Source organism: Trachypithecus francoisi, unplaced genomic scaffold (assembly GCF_009764315.1).
Source record: "Trachypithecus francoisi isolate TF-2019V2 unplaced genomic scaffold, Tfra_2.0 Lachesis_group0, whole genome shotgun sequence".
In the NCBI taxonomy this organism is placed as follows: domain Eukaryota; kingdom Metazoa; phylum Chordata; class Mammalia; order Primates; family Cercopithecidae; genus Trachypithecus; species Trachypithecus francoisi.
Genome location: NW_022681453.1, coordinates 143300825 through 143325870, shown reverse-complemented (window position 1 = coordinate 143325870; position 25046 = coordinate 143300825).

Below are 25046 nucleotides of genomic sequence, written 5' to 3'. Positions count from 1 at the left end.
GTTATCCAGGCTGATCTCGAACTCCTGGCCTCGAGAGAGTCTCCCTTAGGCCTCCCAAAGTGCTGGAAATACAGGTGTGAGCCACCCTGCTTAGCCACTGTAATTTTTAGTTTTATAAACTTGAAATTTTGTTTTAACTTTTTTACTCCTTTGTAGTAACATTTACCTTAAAACACAAACATTCTATAAGTGTACAAAAATATTTTCTTTCTTTATGTTATTACATAAGCTTTTTTCTATGTTTAAATCTTTTAACTTTTTAAACTTTTTTGTTGAAAATTGAGACACAAACCCATATATTAGCCTAGGCCTACACAGGATCAGGATCATCAATATCGCTGCCCTCTACCTCCACATCTTGTCCCACTGGAAGAGGTCTTTAGGGGCAGTTAACACGCATGGAGCTGTCATCTCCTATAAGAACAATGCCTTGTTCTGGAATAACTCCAAAAGGGCCTGCCTGAAGCTGTCTTACAGCTACTTTTTTTTTAATAAGTAGGACTGCACTCTAAATGATAAATACATAAACCGGTAACGCAGTTGTTTATTATCATTATTAAGTATTATGTGCTATACATAATTGTATGTGCTAGACTTTTATACGACTGGCAGCGCAGTAGATTTGTCTACATCAGGCATCACCACGAACATGTGAGTAAAGCGTTACCCTATGACTTTACTGATGGTGGCCCACAGTTGACCTAAATGTTCTTATGTAGCACATGATTGTACTCTTATTAAATGAATGAATGAGGTTTCACGTCTATCTTACGTATTCTTTATTCTTGAGCTTTCTGATCTCTAAATGTAGCCTGAGATAACCAAATCATAGCCTTGTTGTGAGGATCAAACAATATAAAATATGTAAATCACGTAACTGGGATCTGGCCCACAGCAAACATGCAGTAAATGCTGGCTCTTGCTTTCTTTCTCACCCCTTTCTAGGCATCTAGTTGAAGCAACGCTCTTTCTCCTCACTGCTTTTTGACCAAAAGCTTGGGGAAAAGACTAGGCAATTAGCACCTGTGATAAATCCAAGGTCACCTAGATAGGTTTAATCACCTTCTCCAAATAATAACACTACCAAGTTTTACAGCACTCATTACAAAAAAATCTATTTTTCCTCCTTTTTTTTTCCCTTTAAGACAGGGTCTCACTCTGTCACCCAGGCTGGAGTATAGTGGCACGATCACAGCTCACTGCAGCCTCAACCTCCTGGACTCAGGTGTATTTTTCCTCCTTTATCTCTTTAGAACCTCAAAACTACCCTAGTAAGCCTTGGGAAAGCAAGTGTTTGGCTCATCTGACAGATAAAGAAACAGGTTCAGAGAATCCAGAGAGCTTGTGACCTGCCCAAGATCTCAGATCAGATTAGTGGTAGAACTAGATTCCAGCCCATGGGATGCCATAGCCCACATTTTTCTCCCCATTGTGCTTGAATAGGTTAGAGGTCACAGAAAGAAAGAACTCCTTTTCTGGAAAAAATTATGTTGAAACTGTACCCAATTTATACTTATAAATTGATTCATCTACTTGATTTCATTAGGCAGCTCTGTGATTCAAGAGATGGCCATTTAGGATTGGCAAAAGAGAACAATATATGACAATATACACTCCTTGGAATGAAGAAAGGTAAGTCTCCATCCGCAAAACACCAAACAGACTTCAATCAGAACACTCTCAGTTCAAGAGGATGAGCGCTGATTGTTTATTTGTTAGAAATGTATATTTTCTGGCTGGGCCCAGTGGCTGACGCCTGTAATCCCAGCACGTTGGGAGGCTGAGGCAGGCGGATCACTTGAGGTCAGGAGTTTGAGACTAGCCTGGCCAACATGGTGAAAACCCATCTCTACTAAAAATACAAAAATGAGCTGGGCCTAGTGGTGTACACCTGTAATCCCAGCTACTCAGGAGGCTGAGGCAGGAGAATCACTTGAACCTGGGAGGTGAAGTTTGCAGTAAGCTGAGATGGCACCACTGCACTCATGCCTGGATGACAGAGTGAGACTCCATCTCAAAAAAAAACAGAAAGAAAAAGAAATGAAAGGTGTATTTTCTTAATAAGCAGCACATGCTTACATACACACCATGGAATACTATGCAACCTTAAAAAAGGATGAGTTCATGTCCTTTGTAGGGACATGGGTGAATCTGGAAACCATCATTCTCAGCAAACTATCACAAGGACAGAAAACCAAACACCACATGTTCTCACTCATAGGTGGGAACTGAACAATGAGAACACTTGGACACAGGGTGGGGAACATCACACACCGGGGCCTGTCGTGGGGTAGGGGGAGGGAGGAGGGATGGCATTAGGAGATATACCTAATGTAAATGACGAGTTAATGGGTGCAGCACATCAACATGGCACATGTATACATATATAACAAACCTGCATGTTGTGCACATGTACCCTAGAACTTAAAGTATAATAATAAAAAAAAGCTTCAAAAAAATAAGTAGCACGTGCTCATTGAAATATTTCAATAAAGAAGTTAATTTTCAAAAAAAGGCAAAATCTCCCCTCTCTATTCATCTGCAATCCCACTCTGCAGAGTAAAACTGCTAAGTTTTCTCTGCACATAATCGAGATACACACATTTCATGTTTTCATTTACCATAAATGAGATTATACTAAACATATTTTTCTTCAACTTGCTTTCTATATATCTAAAGTAATCATGGACATCTTTTCATGACAGAACATAGAGATTGTCTTTATTCTTTTAAATAGCTGCATAGTGTTGTATAATAAGCCATATCACGACAGTCCCCTACTCATGGATATTTAGATGGCACTTAGTTTTTTTCTGTAATCAAAATTGTTTATCTATACATCTTTGGCTAGCTATATGAGAATTTCTTTAGAATAAGAGTGGCCAACATTTCTTGAGCCCTTTACCTTCACATCATGTGAGTAAGACAAATCGCTGAGCCAAGGGTAGGGCATTTCACTGTAGAAAAGTAGAGACCTGAGGCTCACAAAGGGTAAAGCTAGGATTTTTTGATATGTAATCAGAGTAGAAACTCAGTTCCAGTTCCCTAGCTCCAAAACCCAGATTCCTTTTAGCCTCCAAATATATGTATCTTTTTTGTTTTTGTTTTTTTGTTTTGTTTTGAGACAGGGTCTCACTCTTATTACACAGGCTGGAGTACAGTGGCAGGATCTCAGCTCACTGCAACCTCTGCCTCCCAAGCTCAAGCTATCCTCCCACGTCAGCTTCCCAAGTAGCTGGGATTACAGGTTCATGCCACCACACCTGGCTGATTTTTGTATTTTTTGTAAAGACAGGGTTTTGCCATGTTGCCCCACTGGTCTCGAACTTCTGAGCTCAAGCAATCTGCCCACCTCAACCTCCTAAAGTGCTAGGGTTACAGGCATGAGCCACTGCACCAGTCTAGCCTCCAAATATATTGATATTCTGATAAGATGCCACAGGGCTATTTATCTTTTATTTGAACCCCTTGTGTCCCTCTGTTCCACTTAACTAAAAAACTACCTATCCCCAGGGGGAAAAGCCGAGTGGACGAAAAAAGCAAAAAATGGTTAAGCTGCAGTGCTCCAAGGAGACTAATCAAAGCACGTAAATATTATTTAAAATATCCTTTTAGGCTGAGTGTGGTGGCTCAATCCCAGCACTCTGGGAGGCCGAGGTGGGCAGATCGCCTGAGGTCAGGAGTTTGAGACTAGCCTGGCCAACATGGTGAAACCCCGTCTCTACTAAAAACACAAAAATTAGCTGGGTGTGGTGGCAGGCACCTGTAATCCCAGTTATTTGAGAGGCAGGAGAATTGCTTGAACCTGGGAGGCAGAGGTTGCAGTGAGCCGAGATTGCGCCGCTGCACTCCAGCCTGGATGACAGAGCGAGACTCATCTCAAAAAATAAATAAATAAAATAAGATAAGGTATCCTTTTAATATATTTTAATCAGCTTTACTGAGGTATAATTTATTCACTAAAATGCACATTTTAAATAAAGCTTGCTAAGTTTTGAAAAAGGATACAGCCATGTAACCACAACCACAGCCAAGATGAATGTCTTTGTATATCCTATACACAGTGTCATCAGATATAAGTATTGCAGATATCTTCTTCCAGTCTGTGACTTGCTTTTTCATTTTGAGCAGAAAGTTTTCATGTGACAAAGTCCAATTTATCAAAGTTTTCTTTTATGGTTCACATTGAGTCTAAGAAGAAATCTTTGCCTACCCCAAGATCATGAAGATTTTCTCCTATGTTCTCATCTAGAAATTTTAATGTAGTTTTTACATGTAAGTCTCTGATCCCTCTTAATTTTTGTGTATAGTACGAAACAACAGTATGAATTTATCTTTTGCATATGGATATCTAATTGATTCAGAATTATTTGTTGAAAAGATTATCCTTTCTCCATTGAACGATTTTGGTACCTTTGTCAAAAATTGACTATAAATGTAAAACCTTTAAATGTAAATACAAACTCTATTTCTGTCAATTCTATTCTGTTGAGCTATATGCCTATCTTTATGCCAATACAACAATGTCTTGATTTCTGTAGCTATATAGCAAGTTTTGAAATCAGATAGTATAAATCTTCAAATTTATTTTTTTTCAAAATTGCTTTGGCTATTGTAACTACAGCTGATAGAATTGACCAATGAAGCTGCAGTAGGCAGAATTCTAAGATGCCCTGGGACTGTAAATATGATGGGTTTTACTCTTATGATTAGCTTATGTTATATGAAACAGTTGACTTAAAGAAAGGGAGATTAGCCACATGAACCTTTTAAAAGCAGAAAATTTTTTTGGTTGATGGAAAAAGAGAAAGCTAGAACTCTGAAGCACTAGAAATATTTAATGAACTGTTGTGGCTTGAAGATGGAGCAGGCCACATGACAAGGAATGCAGGCAGCCTCTAGGAGCTAAAAGCAGCCCCTGAGGGACTACCAGCAAGAAAATGGGGCTCTCACTCCTACAAGGTCAAGGAAATGAATTATGCTAACAACCTAAGAGATCTTGGAAGTGATTCTTCTCCAGAGCCTCCAGATGAGAACTCAGTCTGACAGACACCTTGATTTCTAGTCTCACCATGTCAGACTTCTGGAATACAAAACTGAGGGCTAATAAAAGGGTGTTATTTTCAGCCTCTACATTTACAGCAATTTGTTATTCAGCAATAGGAAATGAATACAGAGCTGTCTGGACCCAAGCTTTTCTTTATGGGAAGCATTTTATCTATTAAATGAATTTCTGTACTTGTTATAGGTAGATTCAGGTTTTCTAATTCTTCTTAGGTCAGTTTTGGTAATTTGTATCTAAGAATCTTTGCATTTAAGTTTTCCAATTTGTTAATGTAAATTTGTTCATAGTAGTCCTGTGAACTCTTTAATTTCCATAAGACTGGTAGTGACGAACCGTTTCATTTTTGATTTTGAAAATATTCTATTTCTCTCTGCCTTGGTTAGTCTAGCTCAAGATTTCTCAATTTTGTTGACTTTTTTCCAAGAACATGATTTTTATTGGTTTTTTTCTTTTCTCAATTTCATTGATTTCTACTTTTTATTATTTCTTTCCTTTTGCTTGTTTTATTTCATTCCTTTTTCTAGATTCTTGAGGTGGAAGGTTAGATTAAGATTTTTCTCTTTTTATAATGTATGTGTTTAATACATTTCCTCTCTGCACTAACTGCATCCCACAAACTTTGATTTTGTGTGTGTTTTCCTTTTAACTCAACTCAAAATATTTTCTAATTTCCCTCATGATTTCTTTTTTGACCTATGGGTTATTTAAAAGCATGTTATTTAATTTCCAAATATCTGGAGATTTCCAAATTTCCTTCTATTGCTCATTTCTAATTTAATTCTGTTGTGGTAAGAGAACATACTTTGTATGATTTCAATTCTGTTAAATGTGGGCCTTGTATCATGGCCTAGCATCCAGTCTATTATGGAGAAGGTTCCATGTACACTAAAAAGAATGAGTATTCTGCTGTTATTAGGTGTGGTGTTCTAAAAATGTCAGTCAGTTGTATCAGGTTGGTTGATAGTCTTCTATATCCTTACTAATTTTCTATCAAATGGGGTATTGAAGTCTCTTTGAATAGTGTTTTTCTTTTTAATTCTATCAACTTTTGCTTTATGTATTTAGGAGCTCTGTTGTTAGGTACATATACATTTATAATTGTTACATATTCATTATAAAGCATCCCTCTGTCTCTAGTAATATGTCTTGTCTTAAAGTCTATTAATATAGCCACTCCAACTCTACTAGGGTACTGTTTTTATGGCATTTCCCCCCTATCCTTTTACTTTCAACCTGTTTTTATCTTTAAATCTAATGTGTCTCTTGTAGGTAGCATATAGTTAGATCTTGCTTTTATTAGTCACTCAATCTCTGACTTTCGAATAGCATTTAGATTGTTCATATTTAATATAGTTATTGATAAGGTTCAATGTCTGTCTTCCATTTTTCTATTTTATTTATGTCCCATGTGTTTCTTCTTCCTTCATTTCTCCTTTACTGTCTTTTGTGTTAAATGGATATTTTTTTGTGTGCAGCTTTTATTCCTTTGTTAGTTTTTAAAAATTATTACATTGTTTTGAGTTTTGTAAACTTTTTTACTGTTTGCTATAGGGATTATAATATGCATCTTAACAAAATCTACTTCAAATTAATATGAATGTAATTCTAGTAAAATTATAAAAATTTGCTCCAATATAACTGTATTCCGCCCTTTTTGTTATTTTATTATTGTCACATATATTACTTCAAGGTTATAAACTCAAACTCAGCAATACATAAGATTATAATTATCATTTTATAAAACTTAAAAGATTTGCATATATGCTTATATATTTTTATGTATATATAATATTCCTATTTACCCATTTACTTTTTAATATGCTTTTCATTTCTATGTATGAATCTGAGTTACTGTGTGGTATCATTCATTTTCAGCCTGAAGTATCTTCTTTTAAAGCAAGTATACTGGCAATAGATTTGCCTGAGAATTTATTTCTCCTTTATTTTTGAAGAATAATTTTGCTGAATATAGAATTCTCGGTTAACAGAATTTCTTCTTTTTTTTCTTTGAAATGGAGTCTCACTCTGTCAGCCCAGGCTGGAGTGCAGTGGCACAATCTTAGCTCACTGCAACCTCCACTTCCTGAGTTCAAGTAATTCTCCCACCTTAGCCTCCCTAGTAACTGGGACTACAAGTGCATGCCACTACACCTGGATAATGTTTTTGTATTTTTAGTAGAGACAGGATTTCACTATGCTGGCCAGTCTAGTCTTGAATTCCTGAGCTCAAGCCTTCACCTCCCAAAGTGCTGGGATTACACCCAGCTCTATGTATACTTTTACATTTTTTTTTTCCACATGTTTTTAGGTTGGCAAAAACATTTAATACAAATGCTAATAGATGCAAAGAATATAATGTTTAGATTATTATAAAAACTGGGTTTTTTTGGTTTTTTTTTTGAGACCAAGTCTTGCTCTGTTGCCCAGACTAGAGTGCAGTGGCATGATCTCAGCTCACTGCAACCTCCTCCTCCTGGGTTCAAGCAATTCTCCTGCCTCAGCCTCCCAAGTAGTTGGGACTACAGGCACATGTCGCCACGCCTAGCTAATTTTTTGTATTTTAGTAGAGACGGGGTTTCACCATGTTGCCCAGACTGGTCTCAAACTCCTGAGCTCAGGCAATCCACCCGCCTTGGCTAGGATTACAGGCTTGAGCCACAGTGTCTGGCCTATGGCTGGTAATTTTAAAAGTTAATTCATGTATCCATGGATGAATATTACTTGCTGCTGGGCACAGTGGCTCGCACCTGTAATCCCAACACTTTGGGAGGCCAAGGCAGGTGGATGACTTGAGGCCAAGAGTTTGAGACCAGCTGGGCAACATGGCAAAATATCTTCTCTACTAAAAATACAAAAATTAGCCACGCATGGTGGCACATGCCTGTAATCCCAGCTATTCTGGAGGCTAAGGCACAAGAATCGCTTAAACACTGGAGGCGGAGGGTGAGCGGAGATCATGCCGCTGCACTCCAACCTGGGAGAAAGAGCTAGACTCCGTCTCAAAAAAAAGAAAAATTACTTAATGGTAGAACAAGACATATTTAACATCAATTTTATTTCTTTTTTTAAAATCTGAGTTAGTTTTGTTTCAAGCATCAATTCTATTTCTATTTTTCATTTTTATAGATGTTGGCTCTGAAAAACCTTGTTGACTTAAGTAGATAAGAATGGGAGAGTTGTTACATCAACATCAATCTTTGAATTGAGTTCTATGCCAAGATTTACATAGTGATTGCTCTTCAGATATTATTTTACATGATCAATAAGCTAAAAACTCAATTAGGTCTTTCTTCAATTTTGCTGAAATCAAAAATTGAGAAATTCCTGCTTTGCAAAAGGACTTGTTACCTAGTCAATAAAACCTAAGGTGATATTTTAAATTGTCCATTTGTTTGGACCCCAGAGCTTTTTAGACTCCAGGGAAAGGCCACACAGTAAGAACAGTATGAGAAGAAGGAGGAAGGGAGGGTGCATTCTCAGTAGAACAGTGTTAGGAAAGAGTACCTATGGAAGTTGAAGATACGAAAATTGATTGCCTTAAAGCTATTCTTGCCTGATTTCCTTTGTAAAAGTCTTTGGACCTCACTTCAAAGACCACTGATCTAAATTTCTTTTCAAAGTATGCTTACAGCTGGGCACAGTGGCTCACGCCTGTAATCCCAACACTTTGGGAGGCCAAGGCAGGCATATCACCTGAGGTCAGGAGTTCAAGACCAGCCTGGCCAACATGGTGAAACCCCGTCTCTACTAAAAATACAAAAATTAGCTGGGTATGGTGACACACGCCTGTAGTCTCAGCTACTCGGGAGGCTGAGGCAAGAGAATCACTTGAGCCCAGGAGATGGAGGTTGCAGTGAGCAGGGATCATACCACTGCACTCTAGCCTGGACAACAGAGTAAGACTCTGTCTCAAAAATAAATTAATTAATAATAATAAAACAAAATATGCTTATAATGCCCCCCAAATGGGTCAATTTAAAAATATATCTTAAGAAATAAAGCAGTGGTACGTAAAGCAAAAATCTTAATGGTGGCCAAGTGACTGAAGCATAGGGAATCCCACCATAGTGAATACAGTACAGGCTTTGATATCAAACAAATACAAATTTGAATTCTAGGGACCTTGCACAAGTCACTTTACCACTCTGAGCCTCAGTTTCCTCATCTGTAAAATGGTAATACCTACTTCATAGGGTGTTTTTAAGGGCTAAATGAGGTAATATATAGAAAAATGCTTCTATAGACTACAAAACAAAGCTATAAATCCTGTTGAAAGTAATATATTTCCACCTTGTCCCCCAGTATTAATTGAACTAGTCATAGATATCTCAGTAAAGGAATATCCTCCCTTGGGCCTGAGTCCTAGGTTAAATAACCCAGATTCAAGAGTTTGACTCTGATATCAGACGTTAGTTGGACCCAAAATTTAAATCTATAGTATTTTATCAGTATTTATTTATTCCCTTACTAAATATAACAATTGTGTTCTAAATCATAACGCTTCAGAGAATACTAAGGTTGCTTCCTATCCCATAATACCAGGAAATGGAAGGAGAAAAATACCTCATGCAAAAGTGTGTAACTATTTCCTGAGTGCACAGATGCTGGGAAGCACACACCACTGTCTCATTGCACATCCTATCCTGTATGATGGCTCCATTGCCAGGTGTCTTATCTCATAATTGCCACACATATTTGAGGTTATTATTTGATGTTTATGGTATTATGAAACACATACAAACTTGTTCCTCATGAATCTAAGGCTGACAGAAGAAATGAAAAATCGTCTTATAGTTCAAAATCTGTGTGAATTAAAAGAGCAACATGGTTAAACATAAAAATGAATGATAGTACCCGTAAAGTTCTAGAAAAATCAACAGAGAGCTATAAAAGATGATATAATTAAGGCTTTTTAGAGCATGTAAATCAAGAATACATAGAGATTGTAAAATATTTCTACTCTGTCCATGCCCTTCTTTCTTCTGTTACAGCATTCTTATATTTTTAAAAAAGGATTTTTCTATATTGTGCTATGATGAGACAATAAGTAGCAACAAATCTGACATTCTAACACATAAAACATTTTTTACCCCAAAACAGTATTGCAGCTATTACACTATGGATAAAATGGTCCCAAAACACTATTATTTTAAGAGTTGGCTTTTAGGTCACATTTTATAACAAAACAAAATGAAAACATTTTATTCATATCAATATGAGACATATTGATCTTAGAAATACAAGGATTTAATTTTTCATTTTTAATATTGTTCTTGGTATAAAGATTTTTAAATGCAATACATTATTTATATAATTTCTTGCAGTAATAATCTATTTAGGAGACATTTTTTAGTCTCTATCAAACCAAGCACACATTATCTGCCTTGTTCTCTTGTAGATATTCAGTTAAAATACATCCTAATGTTTAAAGTGTTCAAATACATTTGGTAAATGTTAAACATTTAAAATCACCTAGTGCCCAAAAGAACTGCATAGATATGTAAAGGTACATATGACTGTTCAGGACCTAGGTTTACTGAAGAACTATGGAATACATCAATAATAATTTTATTTACCAAACTCTGTATGTATTAATATATGTACTTAAAAATCAGAAAAATATTCTCCAAAGTGTCAGCAATGATTAAGTTTGGGCTAGGGCAGAGAAGAAAGGGGTACCAGAGGATTTTTAGATCTTTATACATATTTTTATTGAATATTTTTATAATGGGCAGCCATAATTTTTCTGATATAAAGATGTATATTTAATTAAAATCAATTGGGAATGCAGTTTCAGCAGTAAGAAAACTAAGTCAGTTGTGACAGTTATTTTTTATTTATTTTTATTTTTTAAGACAGAGTCTTGATCTGTTGCCTAGGCTGGAGTATAGTGGCGCAATCTCAGCTCATTGTAACCTTTCCTCCCAGGTTCAAGCAATTCTCCTGCCTCAGCCTCCTGAGTAGCTGGGATTACAGGCATGCACCACCACACCTGGCTAATTTTTGTATTTTTAGTAGAGACAGGGTTTCACCATGTTGTCCAGGCTGGTCTCGAACTCCTGGCCTCGTAATCTACCTGCCTCAGCCTTCCAAAGGGCTGGGATTACAGGCATGAGCCACTGCATCCAGCTGACAGTTACTTCTAAAAGTGAGGCCTTAGCCTAACAACATCTTTGAAATCTGCCTAATCCAGCAGTGAAGGAATTTAAGAGCACCTCCTCTGTGCCTGCTTCAAGCTCTCTGAGTCCAAGAGCAGGAGACTCCTGCCTAAGGAATAGATGTTATTGATATGTAAGACTCATTTCAACTAGCCCTTTTATCTACCAAGTTCTTGATTTGAAATGCTGTAAAAAAGTTCAGAGCAAGCTTTTCAGAAGAGAATATCTTAGTCTCAGCACTCAAAATGAAACAAAGTTCATTTCATTCAGTTTAAAAATATTCAGATAATTCTTAGCCTTTTGGGTTCTCTTTTAAATTGCTTACTTCCCTTACTTATACTTGGTTTCTCTATAACACTGTTTTCTGCTCTGTGAAATAGTTACTGTCTACACACTCTGTCTCTAATCTTCATAGTTTTTGGTAAAGTGTTTCCCCAACTTACCTGATCACAAAAGTCACAAACCAAGGACGTTTGTTAAAAATAAAATTTCTTGGCCTTCCCTCCCTCAAGAACTGCTTAATTATGATCTGTGAGGGATCTTAAAATCACTGCAGGTGATTTTTATGATCAGGTAAGTTTCAGAAACACTGCCTTAGTTAAACAAATATCTAGTAGAGTCCTAAGTTTTTGCAACTGGTTGAGTCCAAGAAACACTCTAGACAAGTGGCTCCAAACTTTAGCATTCATCTGAATCACCTGGAGAGTGACAATTAGTAAGGTGGCAGAAAAGGAAGTCTCAACCCTCATTTCCCACAAAAACACAGATTTAACAATGACATAAGTAATAAAATACCTTTATGAGAAGTCTAGAATCCAGTTAGGAAGTTACAGTACTGTAGACAAGCATAAAATCAAGATCAGCTGCACTGAATTGGGTAAGAAGAGCAATTTCACTTTACTTGCATCAGCCCCTCCCCCAAGCTGTATAGCTGAACAGTGAGATTGGGATTGGGAGTCTATTTGAGGGGCTGGAGGAGATGGTGTGGCAAAAATCCAATGTCCCTGTTTTTTTTTTCTTTTTCCTTCAGTATAATACCCACAGAGTTGGCTTCTACCTCATTTTACAGAAAGTACCAAAAGAACTGCATAGTCCAGATCCCTGGGGCAGCTAAGGGGACAGGCACTTTCCCAAGGCCAGCATAGCTGTGAGAGGCTTAGAGACAGCACAGCATTGAGATCTGTCCTCCAGGAGGGAGGGTGAAATGGAATATGCCCCCAACATCCCCACCTTTCAGTGTACTGCCCAAAGGGCCAGGCTCTATCTTACCTCACACAGAGTGACATAAGACTTTTTTTTTTAAAAAGGGCCAGGTGTGGTGTCTCACACATGTAATCCCAGCACTTTGAGAGGCTGAGGCAGGTGGATCACTTGAGGTCAGGAGTTCGAGACCAGCCTGACCAACATGGTGAAATCCCGTCTCAACTAAAAATACAAACTTAGCTGGGCATGGTGGCACATGCCTGTAATCCCAGCTGCTTGGGAGGCTGAGGCAGAAGAATGGCTTGAACCTGGGAGGCAGAGGTTGCAGTGAGCCATGATCACGCCATTGCACTCCAGCCTAGGCAACAAGAGTGAAACTCCATCTAAAAAAAAAAAAAAAAAAAAAGGACTGGATGATGCCTGGCACAGCTAGGAACAAAGACCCAGAATCTATATCTGGGATAACTGGTCCTAATTTTTCCCAATCAAAGCAAGTACATAAAGACTAGGAGAGGCAGCCACTTTTTTCAAATGTGCTAGAAACCAATGCAAATCTACAAGGAACATAAAGAATCAGGAAAACATTATACAATCAAATGAACAAAAGAAATCTCTAGTAACTGACCCTAAAGATATGAAGATCTACAAATTGCCTAATAAGGAATTTGAAATAATCAAAGAAGTTCAATGAGTCACAAAAGAACACAAATTGACAACTTTAAAAAGTGTCAGGAAAACAATACATATACCAAACAAAAGTATTGATAAAGAGATAGAAGTAATAAAGAAAAAAACAAACAGAAATTCTGGAGCTGAAGAATTGAATAACTGAACTAAAAAATTCACTAGACTGAATATCAACAGCACACTTGATCAAGCAGAAGAGAGAATCAGCAAACTCAAAGGCAGGTCATTTAAAATTACTGAGAGGAGCAAAGAGAAAAAAAATTTAAAGAGTGATGAAAGCCTCAGTAAACTATGAAACACCATCAAGTGAACCAATATATACATTATGGGAGTCCTGAAAGGAAGGAACAAAAAGGTTATTTAAAGAAATAACATGCAGCCATAAAAAAGAATAAAATCATGCCCTTTGTTGGGCATGCATCTATGCCCAATAACATAGATGCAGCTGGAAGCCATCATCCTAAGCAAATTAAGGCAGAAACAGAAAACCAAATATTCCATGTTCCCACTTACAAGTGGATGCACATGGACATAAAGATAAGAATAACAGACACTGGGGACTCCAAAAGGATGGAGGGAGGACAGGAAATAAGGCCTGAAAAACTTCCTATTGGGTACTATGTTCACTATCTGGGTGATAGGAAGCCAAAACCTCAGCATCACACAATATACCCTTGTAACAAACGTTCACATGTACCCTCTGAATCTAAAATTAAACATTTTAAAATAATAATACTAGGCCGGGCGCGGTGGCTCAAGCCTGTAATCCCAGCACTTTGGGAGGCCGAGACGGGCGGATCACGAGGTCAGGAGATCGAGACCATCCTGGCTAACACAGTGAAACCCCGTCTCTACTAAAAACTACAAAAAACTAGCCGGGCGAGGTGGCGGGCGCCTGTAGTCCCAGCTACTCGGGAGGCTGAGGCGAGAGAATGGCGTAAACCCGGGAGGCGGAGCTTGCAGTGAGCTGAGATCCGGCCACTGCACTCCAGCCTGGGCGACAGAGCGAGACTCCGTCTCCAAAAAAAAATAAATAAATAAAATAATAATACTAATAATTTAAAAATTTAAAAAGAAATAATGATTATAAACTTCTCAAATCTGAGGAAGGAAGTGGACACACAGATTCATGAAGTCCAAAGGACTTCAAATAGACTTCAAATAGAATGAGCCCTATAACATCAGCATCAAGACACATTATAGTCAAGTTGTCGAAAGTCAGCTGCATGCACACACACACACACACACAAAATCAAGCAGAAAGAGAAATTTTGTTTCTGTTTTTTGAGACGGGGCACACACACACACACACACACAAAATCAAGCAGAAAGAGAAATTTTGTTTCTGTTTTTTGAGACGGGGCACACACACACACAAAATCAAGCAGAAAGAGAAATTTTCTTTCTGTTTTTTGAGACGGGGCTCACTCTTGTCTCCCAGGCTGGAGTTCAGTGGTGCAATCATGGCTTACTGCAGCCTTGATGTCCCAGGCTCAGGTGATTCTCCTACTTTAGCCTCTTGAGTATCTGGGACTACAGGTGTGCACCACAACTGACTAATTTTTTGTATTTTTTGTAGATACAGGGTCTCCCTATGTTACTCAGGCTGGTCTCAAACTCCTGGGCTCAAGCAATCTTCCCACCTTGACCTCCCAAAGTGTTAGGATTACAGGCATGAGCCACCGTACCCAGCCACAAAGAGAAATTTTGAAAGCAGTAAGAGAAAAGTGACTCATCATGTTCAAGACCCCACCCCCACCCCCTGCCCCCTGTCAAATGAGACAATCAGTGGATATCTTGGCAGAAACCTTGCAGGCCAGAAGACAGTGAAGTGATATATTCAATGCGCGGAAACAAAAAAAACTGTCAACCAAGAATACTATACCTAGTATAACTGTCCTTTAAAAATTAAGGAGAAATAAAGACTTTCCAAGACAAACAAAAGAGAGTTCATGACTACCCAAACCTGCCTTATAAGAAAAGCTAAAGAAAATTCCTAAAGTTGAAATAAAAGGACTCATATGGGCTGGGTGCAGTGGCTCACACCTGTAATTCCAACACTTTGGGAGACCAAGGAGGGCAGATCATCTGAGGTCAGGAGATCAAGAATATCCTGGCCAACATGGTGAAACCCCATCTCTACTAAAAATGCAAAAAATTAGCTGAGCATGGTGGCACATGCCTGTAGTCCCAGCTACTCGGGAGGCTGAAGCAGGAGAATCGCTTGAACCCAGGAGGCAGAGGTTGCAGTAAGCCGAGATCATGCCACTGCACTCTAGCCTGGTGACAGAGCCAGACTGTGTCTCAGAAAAAAAAAAAAAAAAGGACTGATAAGGTTTGGCTGTGTCCCCACCCAAATCTCATCTTGAATTGTAGCTCCCATAATTCCCACATGTTGTAGGAGAAACCTAGAGGAAGATAATTAAATCATGGGGGCAGTTTCCCCCATACTGTTCTCATGGTGGTAAATAAGTGCCACAAGATCTGATGGTTTTATAGGGGGTTTTCCGTTTCACTTGGCTCTCATTCTCTCTTGCCTGCTGCCATGTAAGACATGCCTTTTGCCTTCTGCCATGATTGTGAGGCCTTTCTAGCCACGTAGAAATGTGAGTCCATTAAGCCTCTTTTTCTCTATAAATTACCCAGTCTCACTGTGTAATTTAATTTAATTCAGCAGTGTGAAAACAAACTAATACAAGGACACTAAACAGTGACATAAAAGCATATAAAAGCATAAAACTCAGTAAAGGTAAATTTATAGATAAATACAGAATACTGTAATAGTATAATCATGATATGTAAATCATTTTAGCTCCAATAAAAGTTAAAAGACAAAAATATTAAAAAGTACTATACAAAAAAATGTATTAATGGATACATAATATAAAAAGATGTGAAGTATGACATCAGTAACAAAGTATATGGAAGGCAAAGTTAGTTTTTGTATGCAATTGAAACTATCGGCTTAAAAGAGAAAGTTATAATTATGTTTTATGTAAGCTTCATAATAATGACAAAGGAAATTCCTATCATAGATACATAAAAGAAAAAAATCAAAGCACATCACTAAAAAAAGAAAAATATCAACAAATCACAAAGGAAGACAGCAAAAGAGCAACTACAAAAAAGAAAACATTAACAAAACATCAATACTAAGTCCTTACCTATCAGTAATTACTTTAAACATTAATGAATTAAATTCTCCAATCAAAAGAAATAGAGGGGCTGAATGGATTAAAAATTAATGAGATGCAATTATATGTTGTTTATAACAGACTCATGTTAGAATCAAAGACCCACAAAGGCTGAAAGTGAAGGGATAGAAAAAGATATTCCACACAAATGGTAAACAAAAGAGAGCATGAATAGCTATGCTTATATCAGACAAAATAGACTTTGAGTCAAAAACTGTCACAAGGGAACAAGAAGGTCACTATATAATAACTAATGGAACAATTCATCAGAAAGATATACTATTATAAATATATATGCACCCAACATGAGAGTACCTAAGTATGTAAAGCAAACACTGACAGATCTAAAGGAAGAAATAGATAATAATACAATAATAGTAGCAGACTTTAATATCAAATTTTCAATAATAGAACATCCAGACGGTAAATCAATAAAGAAGCAACAGAAAATAAATACTATATTTCAAATGGACCCAAGTGACATATTCAGAACATGACAACAACAGCAGAATACGCATTCTTGTCAAGTACACTTGGAACATTCTCTAGGATAGTACACATTTTGGATAACAAAACAAGTCTCAACAAATCTAAGAAGATTAAAGTCACATCAAGTGTCTTCTCCAACTACAATGGAATAAAACTAGAAATCAAAAACAAAAGAAAAAATTCACAAATACATGGAAATGAATATACATAACCATTGGGTCAAAAAAATCCAAAAGGAAATCAGAATATATCTCAAGACAAATAAAAATGAAAACACAACATATGAAAACTTAGGAGATGCAGCAAAAGCAGTACTAAGAGGAATTTCATAGCACCACCATCAATTCTTCTATTCAATATAGTACTTAAGTCCTAGCCAGAGCAATCAGGTAAGAAAAAAATAAAAGGCATCCAAGTCAGAAAGGAAGAAGTAAAATTATCTCTGTAGATGACATGATTTTATATGCAGAAAATCCCAAAAATTACACACACACACACACACACACACACACGAACTGTCAGAACTAATAAATGCAGTAAAGTTGCAGGATACAAAATCAACATACAAAAATTAGTTGAGTTTTCTTTTTCTTTTTCTTTCTTTTTTTGAGAGAGAGTCTTGCTCTGTCACCCAGGCTGGAGTGCAATGATATGATCTCAGCTCACTGCAACCTCCACCTCCCAGGTTCAAGCAATTCTCCTGCCTCAGCCTCCCGAGTAGCTGGGATTACAGGTGCATACCACCACACCGAGTTAATTTTTGAATTTTTAGTAGAGACAGGGTTTTGCCATGTTGGCCAGGCTGGTCTCAAACTCCTGACTTCAGGTGATCCTCCCGCCTCAGCCTCCCAAAGTGCTGGGATTACAGGCATGAGCCACCATACTCAGCCAATTAGTGGAGTTTTTATACACTAACAATGAGGTATCTGAAAAGGAAATAACAATCCCATTTGTCATAGCATTAAAAATAATTAAATATTTAGGAATAAGCTTTTCCAAGGAAATGAAAGAATCATATACTGAAAACTACAATTCATTGATTAAAGAAATGTTAAAAGACAGAAATAAATGGAAAGATACACCATGTTCATGAATTGAACCAAAAGTGATCTACAGATTCAGTGCAATTTCTATTAAAATCCTAATGACATTTTTTATAGAGATAGATTAAAAAATCCTAAAATTTATATAGCACCATAGAAGACACCAAGTAGCCAAAGCAATCTTGAGAAAGAAGAACAAAGCTGGAGGCATCATACTTTCTGATTTCAAAATACATTTTAAAGCTATATTAATTAAAACTATGGTACGAGCATAAGTACAGTCTTATAGACCAGGGGAAAAGAGTCAAGAGTACAGAAATAAACCCATGCATATACAGTCAGCTTATCTTCAAACAAGGATTCCAAGAACACAGACTGGGGAAAGCATAGTCTCTTTGTGCCAAGGAAACTGGATATCCACATGCAAAATAATGAAATTGGACAGTTATCTTATGCCATATACAAAATAAACTCAAAATAGACTTGAAAAAGAAAACCCAGAGCCATCTGAGCTCTGTGAGGTATCAAGTTCAGAGAGACATGCATATGGGACTTCAATCATTGTCCCTTCTGCCTACCCTGTATCCCCCTCCCACACACATGCCTGGGACAATTGTTTAAAGGTATTTTGTTCCTGACTGGCTGTCTCCCCCATTATCTTCATGTTCCTGGAATTTGTGATAAAAAGAACAATGTATATCCAATAAATAGCTTATTTTGTTTTAATGTAAATTCTCAGTAAGCAACCTAGGAATGGCCTCTTCTTTTCCTCTAATAACCTACTTGTAACTGTTGCTAATTAGAGTGTATATTCAGGGCAACTTGAAGCTATGTTCCTGGGTTGCAATCCTCAAGTTTGGCCCAAATAAACTCTCTACTTATAATAATTTTGCCTCAGCTTTTTCCTTTTAGATCAACATATCAGACTTAAACATAAGAACTGAAACTATAAAACTGCTAGAAGGAAATATAGGGAAAAATCTTCTTGATATTGATCTTGGCAATGATTTCTTGGATATGACACAAATAACACATGTAACAAAGGCAAAATTAGACAAATGGCACTACGTCAAACCAAATATCTTCTGCACAGTGAAGGAAGGAAACAGTAGCATAACAAGACAAGCTACATAATGGAAAAATATTTATAAATCATATATTCGATAAGGGATTAATATCCAAAATATACAAGGAACTTCTGCAACTCAACAGAAAAAAAAATTTAATGGGCAAAGGACTTGAAAAGACATTTCTCCAAAGAAGACATACAAATGACCAAGAAACATATGAAAAGATGCTCTACTTCACTAATCATCAGGAAGATCTGGATGAAAACCAAAAGGAGTTATCACTTCACACGTTAGGATGGCTATTATCAAAAAAAAAACCAAAAGATAAGTGTTGGCAAGGATGCAGAGAAATTGGAACCCTTGTACACTGTTGGTGGGGTTGTAAAATGATGCACTTGCTATGAAATATGGTATGGCAATTTCTCAAAAAATTAAAAATAGAATTACCATATGACTGACAAAAGTGAAATCTTAAGCCCCCCAACTAACTGAAAGGACCCCCTTTTGGCCAAGGGGACTCCAGAAAAACCTTGGGAGCTACATTCCCAGCCATAATAACATGATAGGAGTTCAGACACACCTTGTACTCCCTCCCTTCCTACTGTCATTAGTCCTTTTTTCCTAAGACTTAAACAGAAACCAGCCCTTTGGACTCATTCCACCTCTGATATCAACCAACTGCCCTACACTGCCCCTCTCTTTTATAGTTTCAACAAAACAAACAATTAGCATTCCCCTTCTTGATAAGAGACCACCAACTCTGGCGTGGTTCATGACTAGTCTACAGAGGATGCATAGTAAAGGTTTGTGTCTTCTGCTTCACCTTTTGATATCAGAGGGCCAAAAACTCCACCCTCAGATTATGCTAATACTGCCATTTTTTGAACATGGGTTCCATGGAAAGGCCTGAAGCTCAATTATGCATGTGCAAGTTTCTCCTTTCATAAATATTCATGACTCCTCCTTTAGCTTATTAAATATATGTGTGTGTGTGTGTGTGTGTGTGTGTGTGTGTGTGTGTGTTTGTGTATTCAGCCACCCTGGTCAGCATAAATTCCTGTTCCCTTTGCCCTCCCTAGAAGTGTCTGTTTCTGGCTTCTGGCTGGAGGCTACACTTCCCAGCCTTTCAGAATGGTCACCCTGCAGGCTGCAACACTTTATGAGAAATGAAGTTATCCTTACCAAATTTATGAACCTCGTTATTCTTCAGTTGATATGAGCCAGCAGTCCTACTATTGAGTATATATTCAAAAGAATTGAAATCAAGATCATGAAGAGATACATGCACTCCCATGTTCATTCCAGCATTTTCCACAATAGCCAAGATATGGAAATAACCTAAATGTCCATCAATAGATGAATGGATAAAGAAAGTGTGGCATATACATATAATGTAATATAATTCAGTCTTAAAAAACAAGTAAATTTTGCCATATGTGACAACATACATGAAACTAGAGGACATTGTGCTAAGTGTAATAAGCCAGTCACAGAAGAAAAACACTGCATGATTTGTTTATATGAGGTATCTAAGATAGTCAAACTCATAGAAACAGAGAGTAGAATGATGGTTGCCTGGGGATGGGTGGAGGGGGAAATAAGTATAAAGTTTCAGTTATGCAAGATGAATAAGTTTTAGAGATCTGCTGTACAACATTGTGTTTATAGTTAACAATAATGTATTGCACACTTAAAAATCTGTTAAGACGGTAGATCTCACTTTAAGTATTTTTACCACAATAAAGATAAACAAAAATAAATTAATTAAAATAAATGGCTAGGTGTCAAATTGACTGGATTAAAAAATAAAATAAATGGCAAAAAGCAAAAATATGTCATTAAATGCAGATAAAAATACAAGGTAAAAATAGTGCTGAGATTAACAGAAGATATCATAAAGGTAAACTTTCATTATACAATGTTTTTATTTATTTATTTATTTATTTAGCTTTGTCACCAAGGCTGGAGTGCAGTGGTGTGATCTCGGCTCAATACAACCTCCACCTCCTGGGTTCAAGTGATTCTCCTGCCTCAACCTCCCAAGTAGCTGGGATTACAGGCATCTCCACACCCCCAACATTCAACTAATTTTTTTGTATTTTTAGTAGAGATGAGGTTTCACCCTGCTGGCCAGTCTGGTTTTGAACTCCTGACCTCAAGTGATCTGCCCACCTTGGCCTCCCAAAGTGCTAAGATTACAGGTGTGAGCCACGGCACCCGGCCTATTTTTTTTTTATTTTAATTTTAGAGGTGAAAATAGTTGACTAAAATAAAAAAAGAACTACACCAAAAAAAAAAAAAAAAATCACCTAAGCATTAAATAGCTGTGGACTGATACAGTAAACCTTAGATGGTCCTAGATATTTGCATTTCTAATAATCTGTTTCTGATACAGGAAATCTTAGATGGTCCTAGAGAATTTGCATTTCTAATAAATGCCCAGGTGATGCTGCTGATAGTCCGAGGACTACACTCTGAGAAACACTGCTCTCATCCATTTCTTTCCATTTTTCAAAAGATAACCCACAATGGGAGATATACTTTACATCAGAACCCAAAGCTCACACATGTGTTCATCTGTAAATTTTCACAGATAACACCTAATTGTTACTATGAGCAATGACATTGATATTTTATTTCACTCTTTAAAAATTCACTAAATTGTTTGCACAACCCATCAAGCAGGTTGTAACTAGCAATCTGAAAAAACACTGAATCAGCTGGGTGCAGTGGCTCATGCCTGTAATCCCAGCACTTTGGAAAGCTGGGGCAGGTGGATCACTTGAGGTCAGAAGTTCAAGACCAGCCTGGCCAACATGGTGAAATCCCATCTCTACTAAAAAAAAATGCAAAAATTAGCCAGGTGTGGTGGTGTGCGCCTGTAATCCCAGCTTCTTGGGAGGCCAAGGCACGAGAATCACTTGAACCTGAGAGGTGGAGGTTGCACTGAGCTGAGATTGCACCACTGTACTCCAGCCTGGGCTACAAAGTGAGACTCTGTCTAAAAAAGAAGAAAAAGAAAAAAGAAAAAAAAAAACCACCAAATCTGGCTTAATCTTTGAATGATATAGGTCAGTAATCTCCATATATTTTGGAATCATACACCAGTAACAGGAAAGCATGTTTGAACACACATTCCCTAATCTGTACATGTACAAATTATATACTTGTACTCAGTCAATCCATATATCAAATGTTAGTAAAGCTTAACATTTTCCCTTACATTTTCGATGGAAAATTATAAGTAAAATTTCTAACATTTCCTCCAGCTCCTCAGTGGGTCATCTTGCCCATGTCCCCGGGACTGCATGCTCCACCTTTGAGACTCAGACACCCAGCAAGGTTGAGTGAGTAGCCCAAGGTCACACAGTGGCTTCCAGTGAGGCAATTTTAATGCTCTTAAAAAGTAAGTAGGTACTTGTTAAATAAGAAGACAGTGTTGACTTTATTTTTTTGCTCCAGTTTTTTTTTTTTTTGAGATGGAGTCTTGCTGTGTCATCAGGCTGGAGTGCAGTGGTGCAATCTTGGCTCACCACAACCTCCACCTCCCAGGTTCAAGCAATTCCCCTGCCTCAGCCTCCCAAGTAGCTGGGACTACAGACACACACCACCACACCCAGCTATTTTTTTGTATTTTAGTAGAGATGGGGTTACACCATGTTGGCCAGAATGGTCTCAATCTCCTGACCTCATGATCCGCCTGCCTTGGGCTCCCAAAGTGCTGGCATTACAGGCATGAGCCACGCACCTGGCCTTTGCTCCAATTTTTTAAAAATCCCCAAGTGTTATAGGAAGAAATGTGACATTTTTGTCAAAAGGCTACCAACTTTCATATAATTTTACCAAAGTCTCAAATGTGGTAAATTGTAATGATTCACAATGCCTATGAGATGAGTTTTTCTAAAACAGGCTCGTTCCAATACCCCCCTCCCCATTACTTTGTAGGTACAATGACAAACTGTGCCAGACATTTCATCTGAACAATGAGACTCATGGAGAAGTTCAGCTCATTACTGGGACCTTGCTCCTAACTTCATTGCATCCAGTTCCTAGTAAATAATGAGAAGTGAGCTGCAACCGAGGGCCATTTCCTCCTCTTTGTGGTGAGCTATGGTGACTGAAACTCTTGGATCCTTTAATAGGCAGAAAGAAGGGTCTGCTGTTACCTCATCTTCCCAGAGAGGAAATTTTGTCTTTGTTCCTATAGTAGAACATCTTCACAGGGCTCTAATGAGGCACACAGGCATGTGACTGCTAGCATACACACACATGCACACAATAGGTTTGATTGCCGATAAGGTTCAGAACAAGTATATGGCCACTAGAATTATAACTTCCAACTACTATGAAATGAAAAACCCCTAAATATAAAATAATAGAAATAAGGCTACCTGACCACCTGTGAATATTAACTATATCACCCCCAAATTTCTAAAGTTACAAAGAGGGAACTTTTAGAAACTCGAGTTTTTAGAGGGGTTTTCCCACCCCCTTTACATGGGGTGGGAAAAATCTCTCACTTTTGGTGGAAAGAGAAATCTTCATTGTGAAATTAAACTTTGAAGTTTGAAAATAAAAGCAGAACCAACTCCCAGTTCAGAAAGGGGATGATTGGAGGTTAATCAGTCTCTTAAAGAACTCTGTGGGACTGTTGACCCAGATACCCTCAGTACACTTGGAGAAGGAACAAAACCATGCTGGCCCCATAATAGGCCTAGGCCGCCTCTGTGTGTCAATCTCACACTCTAGGCCAGCTTCAGCCACTCAGCGTTTCACTCTGTGTATGCCTGTCTGTTTCTGTGTCTGCTTTTTGTTCTTCCTCTTTCTTTCTTCTCCTTGTTGTTTTGTTTTTTCCTATTTTTCTCTACTTCATCATTCACATTCTCTAACTGGCCATAGTGTCACCTGGAAATTTTATTTTTCATTTTTTTTATCTGGCTCCTGCAGGATGAAAATGTATTTACTTTTTAAAAACTTATTTAAAATATACATATTTCCCAATTTTAATTTTAACAGACGGATTTGAACACATTATGACTCTCTTCAAAAATTGTGCTTGTTTTGAATTTGTATGTGATCTTTGACCTATGAAGTTTTTGGCCCTATGAGGTCAGTGGCTTATTCATAAGAGAAAAGAAAAAAAAAAATTCTCCTTACTCCTGATTTAAAGAATTGCTCAAATTCAATGTAAAGCACAAAATATGGGAAATACTTTAGTTTTGTTTTGTCTCCACCTGGTGGTTGTAAATCAGAACACAAGCCCTTAATGGAACTGGAAAAATAATCACTTCAGTGCCTCCCTTATGTATATGAGATCAAATTATTTAGTTAGAAAATGTTTTCAAACTGGAAAAAAAGATAATTATCACAAAAATTTTTAAAACTGATCTACGCTTTTCTTTCTTTGTTTTGCTTCCTCGTAAGAACCAAGAATAGAGAAAGCTTCTTAATTTTCAAATTTATTTCTGGGTTTACTTTCTACCAGGGGCTGGTATTTTCCCTAACGTCCTATCTTCATCCACCTCAGCAAAAAAGCTGCCACCCTCCAGCCCCCTGGCTCCCCTCACTCCAGATGCATTCACAGTTTTTAGTGTAGATTCCAAATTTGGAACTGAAACACTCACAGCATTGAAAGTCCTACTATTGTAGCAATCTTATTTTGTTAAAAACACAAACAAATTAACAAATAAATAATACGGAGCAGGACTCATGAAAGCCCATCACACTTTGAGCTATATACTGCATAATGAGACTCCAATGTTAATTTTTCCCCTCATCTATTATTTTTTCTGATATGCAGTATTTTTTCACTCTGTAAATATGTTGAATGAATACATTAAATATAGACCCTTATGCTTCTATAGAACCTTCTCATAGACTCTTATAATGTGCCTTCACATTGCAATTATTAAATAATTAATTTCATAGTTACAGTTATTGTTATTCTTGGTAGTTAGTGTTCCATGAAGTTGCAAATACTGAACCACTGCTTTTAGGAGAAATATAGGGTTAGGATCTTGCGAACCTCTGGTCACATTTTCATCAACTGATCAATACATAACCTTGTTTTAGGTGCGTTGCCATTAAAGAATTTCATTATATATATATATATATTTCAGATGGAGTCTGGCTCTGCT